Source organism: Antechinus flavipes, chromosome 5, assembly GCF_016432865.1.
Source record: "Antechinus flavipes isolate AdamAnt ecotype Samford, QLD, Australia chromosome 5, AdamAnt_v2, whole genome shotgun sequence".
In the NCBI taxonomy this organism is placed as follows: Eukaryota; Metazoa; Chordata; class Mammalia; order Dasyuromorphia; family Dasyuridae; genus Antechinus; species Antechinus flavipes.
Genome location: NC_067402.1, coordinates 251,260,162 through 251,269,826, shown reverse-complemented (window position 1 = coordinate 251,269,826; position 9,665 = coordinate 251,260,162). Strand labels below are relative to the sequence as shown.

Genomic DNA, 9,665 nt, shown 5'->3' with positions numbered 1-9,665 from the left:
TCCCTTGAGATTCTCGACCTTTTATTGTTACATATGAATTTTGTTGTTATTTTTTCTAGATCAATAAAATATTTTCTTGGAAGTCTGATTGGTATAGCACTAAATAAATAGGTTAGTTTAGGGAGTATTGTCATCTTTATTATATTCGCTCGGCCTATCCAAGAGCACTTAATATTTTTCCAATTATTTAAGTCTGACTTTATTTGTGTGGAAAGTTTTTTGTAATTTTGCTCATATAATTCCTGACTTTCCTTTGGTAGATAGATTCCCAAATATTTTATGGTATCAACAGTTATTCTGAATGGAATTTCTCTTTGTATCTCTTGCTGTTGGATTTTGTTGGTGATGCATAAAAATGCTGAGGATTTATGGAGATTTATTTTGTATCCTGCAATTTTCCTAAAGTTATGAATTATTTCTAATAGCTTTTTAGTAGAATCTCTGGGGTTCTCTAGGTATACCATCATATCATCTGCAAAGAGTGATAGTTTGGTTTTCTCATTGCCTACTCTAATTCCTTTAATCTCTTTCTCGACTCTTATTGCAGAGGCTAGTGTTTCTAATACAATTTTGAATAATAATGGTGATAGTGGGCAACCTTGCTTCACTCCAGATCTTATTGGGAAAGGTTCCAGTTTTTCCCCATTGCATATGATGCTTATTGACATCTACCAAACATTTATTTTTTTTTGTATCATAACCATTTTATTTTATTTTTTTTGAGCATTAGGTAGTGATATGTTTTTCTTTTTAATAATTTTTTATTGATAGACCGCATGCCAGGGTAATTTTTTACAGCATTATCCCTTGCATTCATTTCTGTTCCAATTTTTCCCCTCCCTCCCTCCACCCCTTCCCCCAGATGGCAAGAGTCCTTTACATGTTGAATGGGTTGCAGTATATCCTATATACAATATATGTGTGCAGAACCAAACAGTTTTCTTGTTGCACAGGGAGAATTGAATTCAGAAGGTATAAATAACCCGGGAGGAAAAACATAAATGCAAGCAGTTATCTACCAAACATTTAAAGAACAATTAACTCCAATGTTATATAAAATATTTAAACAAATAAGGAATGAAGGACTCCTACCAAGTTCCTTTTATGATACTGACATGGTACTGATACCTAAACCAGATAGATTGAAAACAGAGAAAAAAAATTGTAGACCAATCTCCTTAATGAACATTGATGCAAAAATCTTAAATAAAATAATAGTAAAAAGATTACAGAAAATCATCTCCATGATAATACCATGACCAAGTAGGATTTATACCAGCAATGCAGGGCTGGTTCAATATTAGGAAAACTAATAACATAATTGACTATATCAATAACCAAATCAACAAAAACCATATGATCATCTCAATAGATTCAGGAAAGGCATTTGCTAAAATCCAACACCCATTCCTATTAAAAACACTGGAGAATATAGGAATAAATGAACTTTTTCTTAAAGTAGTTAGGAGCATATATTTAAAACCAACACTAAGCATTATATGTAATGATAATAAACTGGAACCTTTCCCAATAAAATCAGGATTGAAACAAGGTTGTGCACCATTATCATTACTATTCAGTATTGTATTAGAAATGCTAGCTTCCTCAATAAAAGTTGAGATAGAGATTAAAGGAATTAGAGTAGGTAATGAGAAAACCAAATTATCACTCTTTGCAGATGATATGATGGTATACTTAGAGAACCCCAGAGATTCTACTAAAAAGTGATTAGAAATAATTCGCTACTTTAGCAAAGTTGCAGGTTACAAAATAAACCCACATAAGTCATCAGCATTCTTATATATCACTAACAAAATCCCACACTTATAGTTTACAAAGAGAAATTCCACTTAAAGTAACTATTGATAGTGTAAAATATTTGGGAATCTATCTGCCAAGGGAAAGTCAGGAACTATATGAGCAAAATTGCAAAACACTTTCCACACAAATAAAGTCAGATCTAACCAATTGGAAAAATATCAAATGCTCTTGGATAAGTCAAGAAAATATAATAAAGATGACAATACTCCCTAAACTAATCCATTTATTTAGTGCTATACCTGTCAAACTTCCAAAAAAACATTTTGATGACCTAGAAAAAATAACAACAAAATTTTTCTGGAAGAACCAAAAATCAAGTCTTTCAAGGGAACTAATGAAACAAGGAAAATCAAATGAAGGTGACCTAGCTGTACCAGATCTAAAACTATATCATAAAGCAGCAGTTACCCAAAACCATTTGCTATTGGCTAAGAAATAGACTAGTTGATCAGTGGAATAGGTTAGGTTCAAAGGACAAAATAGCCAATAAATTTAAAAATCTAATGTTTGACAAGCTCAAAGACCCCAGCTTTTGGGATAAGAATTCACTGTGTGACAAAAATTGCTGGGAAATTTGGAAATTAGTGTGGCAGAAACTAGGCATTGATCTACACTTAACACCATACACCAAGATAAGGTCAAAATGGGTTCATGATCTAGTCCTAAAGAATTAGATTATAAATAAATTAGAAGAACATAGAATAATTTACCTCTCAGACCTGTGGAGGATGAATATATGGTATTGTATATTAAGATAATTTAGAAATGATTTCATCATTTAGACATTGAGAATGATATTATAAGCAAATTAGAAGAACATAGGGTAGTTTACTTCTCAGATTTGTGGAGAAGGAAGGAATTTCTGACCAAAAAAAAAGAACTGGAACTCATTACTGAATACCCAAGAACTAATTTTGATTATGTTATATAGACAAAATGAGAAAGGAAGAAATAAATTGAGAAAACTTTTTTTTTAATTTAAGAGTTCTGATAAAGGCCTCATATGTAAAATATAGAGATAATTGAACTCAAATTTAAATAATTCAAGCCATTCTCCAATTGATAAATGGTTAAAGGATATAAATAGACAATTTCCAGATGAAGCAATTAGAACCATTTCTAGTCATATGAAAAAGTGCTCTAAATCACTATTAATCAGAGAAATGAAAATTAAGACAACTCTCAGGTACAGTTTTTATTTGACAAAGATGACAGGAAAAGCTAATGATGGCAGTTTAAGGGGATGTGAGAAAAATAGGATACTTAATACATTGTTGGTAGAATTGTGAATGGATCCAGCCATTCTGGAGAGCAATTTGAAACTGTGCTCAAAAAATCATCAAACTGTCCATATACCCTTTGATCCAGCAGAGTTTCTACTGGGCTTATATTTTAAAGAGATCTTAAAAGAGAGAAAGGAACTCATATGTGCAAAAATGTTTTGGGCAACCTTTTTTTGTATTGGCAAGAAATTGGAAATTGAATGAATGCCCATCAGTTGGAGAATGACTGAATAAGTTATGATTTATGAATGTTTTGGAATATTATTTTTCTATAAAAAATGAGCAGCTGGATAATTTCAGAGAGGTCTGGATTGACTTACATGAATTAATACTAAGTGAAATGAGCAGAACTAGGAGAACATGATACATGGGAACAACAAGATTATATGATGATGAATTTCCAAAACTGAAATGATTGAGATAGTTCAATAATCTTGTAATGAAGAGGTCCATCTATACCCAGAGAGAGAACTGTGGGAACTGAGTGTGAATGATAACATAGCATTTCATTCTTTTTGTTGTTGTGTGCTTGCATTTTGTTTTCTTTCTCATTTTTTTCTTTTTGATCTGATTTTTCTTGTGCAGCAAGATTATTGTATAAATATTTATACATAAATTGGATTTAACATATATTTAATATGTTTAACATATATTGAATTACTTGCCATCTTGGGGAGGGAGTGAGGTTTGGGAGGGGAAAATTTGGAACACAAGGCTTAGTAAGGGTCAATATTGAAAAATTATCCATGCATATGTTTTAAAAATAAAAAAGCTTTTTAAAAAAAGGATTAGATTATTTACTTTCTGGTTAATTTTTGGTCTATTTTCCCCTAGCCTTTTATAATTTTGTTGCATAATGATCTGAAAAAATGCATTTACTATTTCTGCCTTTCTGAATTTCATTTTGTGGTTTTTATGCCCTAATACATGGACAATTTGGGGTAGAGTTCATGTAGTGAGTGGGAAAAAAAAAGTGTATTCCTTTCTGTCTTCATTCAATTTTTTCCAAAGACCTATTATACCTAAATTTTCTAGTATTCTCTTTATCTCCTTAACTTTTTTCTTTTTTCTTGGTGGTTCAATTTATCTGCTTCTGAGAGAGGAAGGTTGAGATGTCTCAATAAAATAGTTTTGCAGTCTAATTGTTCTTGCAGGTCTCTTAACTTCTCTAGGAATTTGGATGATACACCACTTGGTGCATATACATTTAGTATTTATATTACTTCATTATCTATGGTACCCTTTAGCAGGAAGTAATTTACTTCCTTATCTCTTTTAATTAGATCTATTTTTGCTTCTGCTTTATCTGACATCAGTATTACTACCCCTGCTTTTATTATTTCATTTAAAGCATAATAGACTCTCCTCCAGCCTATTACCTTTACTCTGAATATCACTCAGCTTTGCCTCTCCAGTTTAATCTTCTTCCAGTAGAACCCTCTTTCTGCCTCATTTCTTTTCCATATTATCATAATAAAATAAATTATACCCATACTCTCTAAGTATACCCACATCAGAAAAAATAGTTCTCAAGAGTTTTTTTTTTTTTTTTTACCTTTTTATGCTTCTCTTCAGTTTTGTATTTGAAAATAAATTTTCTGTTCATCTCTGGTCATTTTATCAGAAATGAATGAAATTCACATGTTTGATTGCATGTCCATCTTTCCCCCTGAAAGATAATATTCAAATTTGCTGGGTAGGTGATTCTTGGCTTTATTTCAAGTTCCTTTGACTTTTGGAATATCAAATTCCAAGTCCTTCAATCCTATAAAGTAATCCTGACTGTGGCTCCTTGATATTTGATTTTTTTCCCCCTTCTGTATACTTGCAAATTTTTTTTCCTTGATCTGATAATTCTCAAATTTCACTACAATGTTCCCTGAAATTTTCATTTTGGAGCATCTTTCAGGAGGCAATTGGTGAATCTTTCAATGGTTATTTTATCTAAGTTCTAGGACATCAGGGCAGCTTTACTTGATGATTTTCTGAAGGATGATGTCTATGCTTTTTTTCATCGTTGTTTTCAAGAAGTAGAATAATTCTTAGATTTTATCTTCGCGATCTATTTTCCAGGTATTTGTTTTTCCAATGAGGTATTTTACATTTTTTTCAACTTTTTTCATTCTTTTGGGGGTTTTTTGACTGATTTTTGAAGTCTCATTGAGTCATTCACTTTCATTTGTTCAATTCTAATTTTTAACGAATGATTTTCTTTAGTTAAATTTTATATCTTCTTTTGCATTTGGCCAGTTGAAATGTTAAAAGAGGTACTTTGTTCATTGTTTTTTTTTTCCATTTCACAAATTCTGTTTTTCAAGTTGTTTTCTTTTTCCATTTCAACAAATCTATTTTTAAGGAGTTATACATCTTTTCCATTTCATCAAATCTCTTTTGTAAGGAGATAAATTATTTTTTTCCATTTCACTAAATCTATATTAAGGAGTTTTCTTCAGCTATATATTTTTTCTTTTCCAATCTCTCTTGCAAAGATTTCATTTCCTTTGCCCATTTTTCTCCTAACTCTATTTTAAGATTCTTTTTGAATTCTTCCAAGAGAGCTATTTGAGATGGGGACCAACTCATATCACTCTTTGAGGCTTCATATACAGAGATGATTTACCTTTACGATCCTGAGGGTTTGAGGTCTGATGTCTTTCTCCATTAAACTTTCTATGGTCTTTTTGGGTTTTTTTGCTCATTTTTTTTTGAGATTAATGTCTGCTCTTAAGGGAGAGGGGAAATTGTCCCAAGATTCCTCTACAGGTGACGGGGGCTTTAGGCTATCCCTTTAGACTGCTGACTGAATTCCAGTGTGGAGTGTGCATGGTCATGTCCTACATTATTCTGGGATTCAGAGGCTCACTATTTGCATTTTGTATTTGCATTGTTCCACTGGTTTGTAACTGGGACAAAGTAATGAAAGCTGTTGTATTTTGGCTAAGAGCCTCCTGCTAGATTCTCCAGCTTGAGTTTGACACAGCATCCTGGCTCCCTGCACTGCAATTGCAATGAACCAACTCTCACCATGCCTGATTGAAACAGACCTTTTCTGAAATTCTTCTAAAATATCATCTGGTAGAAATGTGTTAAACCCCAAATATTTGTGGATTCTTTCACTCCAAAACCAGTTCAGAAGTTTGATCTGTTATTAATCTGAAGGACACCAGGAGAAACTCAGATAAAGACCTACCCAGTCTCTGCCATCTTGCCTCTGCCTCCCCTCCCCATTTAATTGTTTTCTAAGATTGTTGAACCAATCAATGGAATCGCTTTGAGTTCAGTTCTTACAGAAAAGGTATCACCTGAAAAAAATGTTTTGCCTTATTTACAGTAATTTCAACAACATATTTTCTTTTTCCTTAAAGAAGACTGCATGCAACCCAACTTGAATCTTGAAAATGGATGGTAGACACTAAGATGTAAAAAAGTAACTAAGATACAATGTGTTTTGGCCTTAAGGAGCTTCTTTATGATGATCTTTCTATGGGGACAATAACACAATCTGATGCAAACCTTCACTGAAAAAAAAATGTTCCAAAAGGAAGCAACAGCAGACTTTGGAGTTTTCACTCTTCTATCATCACAAGGAGATATTCAGCATCAGAATGGCCCTACTCCAAAAGTGTATAAGGAAGAAGAATGCTATCATGTGATTTAATCAAAACTTCCTATTTTTTCCTGATTTATTTGAAATAGGTCCATAAGTATTCTACCTCTATTCTTAGGAGCAAAAGGCTAAGCTACCTACAATAAATTTTCTCCATTCCAGGAAATTGGAACTTCAAATTTTTAAGTCTTTGAAGGACTAGCTTCCCTGCAGCCCTATTTGTAGAGAAGTTTGAGAAAGACAGGTTATCATTCTCTTTTTCAGATTTTTTCATGAGACATTAAAGTTCCAGATCCATTTTCTCTAAAGATATTTTGTGACAAAAGCAGAAGTTGAGCTGCATTTTAAAATCCTTTTTCTATCTGCTCCTCTTCCTTTACTCAACAAATCTGCACTTGTCTGATTAATTTCAAAACTGATTAATCCATTAGGAATTAACTGAAAGAGCCCTTTTCTATTTCTACTGAAGCCCCAATCTAATTGGAAGATTTGCTGTTTTTGTCTCTCAAAAGCTTCCATTAGGAAATCCTATTTTGCTTCCTGGAATATCCTCATTAAAGGAATGGAGACTCATTTTTCAGGATAAGATTTTGAAAACCATTTGAAAAAGCACAAGTTGAGAAATTTTCAACAAAGTACAAGAGATAGACTTTTAAATAAAAATATATGACAAATCCAAATGAGGATGGAGAGGGATCATGTTACATTTTTCCTCCCATAGAAGTGTTCTTTTTTGTATAGGCTCAACCTAAGAACTTTCTAATCCACAGAAGTCAAGATAAATCCATTGTTCTTTGGGAGCTCCAAGCTATAGGTTTTCTACAACCCCCCAAGTTAGTGGTGTCTGCAGGCATAAATTGCTGCAAATTCATCCCTGCTCTTTCCTGACCTGGCACCTACCACAATGTAAATGATTTGCTCTTTTTTGAGTAGGAGAGGAAAAAAAGAAATACAAAACATCTGCTAGGCCTCCAGATTCAAATCTCTTCAGACAACGCTGCCCAGTTTTCTGATGCTCTCACAGAGCAACAGAAAACTGAGTAGTTATAAAAGTAACAGGTCAAAATCAATGGCAGATATGGACTTAAATGACCAGGCAAATGTGACTAGTCCACTAATCATGGGATTTCACTGGTCCTCAGCATTTGATCAGTGCAGATATTTCTAGAATGATGCAAAGACAGGAACAGGATGAATTCAACAATCAATAGAAATGTAGTGAGAACAATCACATTTCCACATCCATATTTTCTTCAGACCAGAGGGTGCATCTAATGTTTTCATGTATGATTCTTGCCAGGGTGAAGATCACAGTGAAATAGCAGCCAAGTCGCTCTTGTTTCTCCAGAAGCAAGTCCAGCTGTTCTGCAAGAAGCTGAGCTGCTACTTCTCTTATTCTTCTTGCTCTTTGAGCTCATCTATCACATCTTGAAGGCAGTATCATTAAATATCTCTTAAAGTTCATCATCATCAAGCTATACTTATAGCTACTCATTCCTAAAAAGATATCTAGGTTGTTCAAGGAACCATGATTATCTTTGTTCCTTTGTTTCATTTTCAGCACTGACTACCCACTGAGTACTGGTAGCTTCAGCATTTCAACTCAACTATTTCTTGACTTTCTTTTCTATATCTGGAGATTTGATATTCTTCTTGACAGTTTTCTGGAACCTTCTCTTTCTGACATTTTTCAGTGACAAAATGATGCCATGATTCCATATGAATTTCTTCTTTCTGATAAGTCATTTTTTGTTGTCTTATTTATTTTTGAATCATTAGTTCTTCCAGAATTAATTGGTTCTTCCAGAAATAGATAATGTCCCCATGAACATTACATACAAGCATCTGGCAAATATTTGCAGTATTATGAAAGATTTTCTATCAATGGTTTTCAAGCTTCCAATAATGCAGGGTAGGTCAACAAATTTGGAGGCTAATGGGACACACATATAATTCCATGATGTCCACCAGGGTTTAATCCAATCAGTTTGGATCAATTTGTCTTTCAGATTGACAATTACAGAATATATTCACAATAAAACCATATTCTGAAGATAGACACAAAATACATTGGTTCTTGAGCTCATAGGGAAGTTGCTCTTTTTTCTTGCTCATCTTTGATTCTAGGAAGTTTGGCTATCATAAGCAGTTTTCTGGATTCTGATGACCCCAAGTTTTTCATACACATGCACACAAATATACATATATATATATATATATATATATATATACACACACACATACATACACATGCATATGTACATATATAGATTATGTACATAAGTATGTGTGTATATAGATAGATATGATCTATCTATATATGTAGATATAGCTATCTAGTTATACATCTAAAGCCATCTATCTATATAATCCAAAATTGATGAAAATGAATACCTGCAATGACAACTCCATGACAGCAAGTTGTGTACCTGCTGATCTGCCCTACAAAAATGACCTTCAGTAACCAATGGCTTGATGATGATAGGAAGAACAACTATGTAAATGAGCTGTTTTCTATAGTGGAGATATTTGTGTGTGTGTGTGTGTGTGTGTGTGTGTGTGTGTGTGTGTTTATTTAGCCAATTCTAATTTTTAAGGAATTGTTTTCTTCACTAATTTTGTCCTTTCTTTTCCAAGCTATTGACTTTTTTTTAACCATAATATTCCTGCATAATTGTAATTTCTCTTTCCAAATTTTCTTCTACCTTTCTTACTTAACTTTTAAATTTATTTTTGAGTTTATCTAAAAGGATGTTTTTGGCTTAAGAACAATTCACATATAGGCTTCACATATAGGCATTTTGACACTGATTTTTTCTTCTGAGTTTCCATTTTGATCTTTCCTGTCTCCGTAGTAATTTTCTATGGTCAGGGTTTTTTTTTTTTTTTTTTGAATTTTCACTCATTTAAAAAAATATGTATATTAGCTCTGTTCCTGGAGCACAGGAGTCACC

At 32.8% G+C, this 9,665-nt stretch overlaps 1 pseudogene; it reads right to left on the bottom strand.

The window, feature by feature from the left end:
- Positions 1–8,125: 8,125 nt before the first annotated feature.
- On the bottom strand, positions 8,126–8,826 carry LOC127538731 (transcription initiation factor TFIID subunit 7-like; annotated as a pseudogene).
- Between the last annotated feature and the right edge of the window lie 839 nt (positions 8,827–9,665).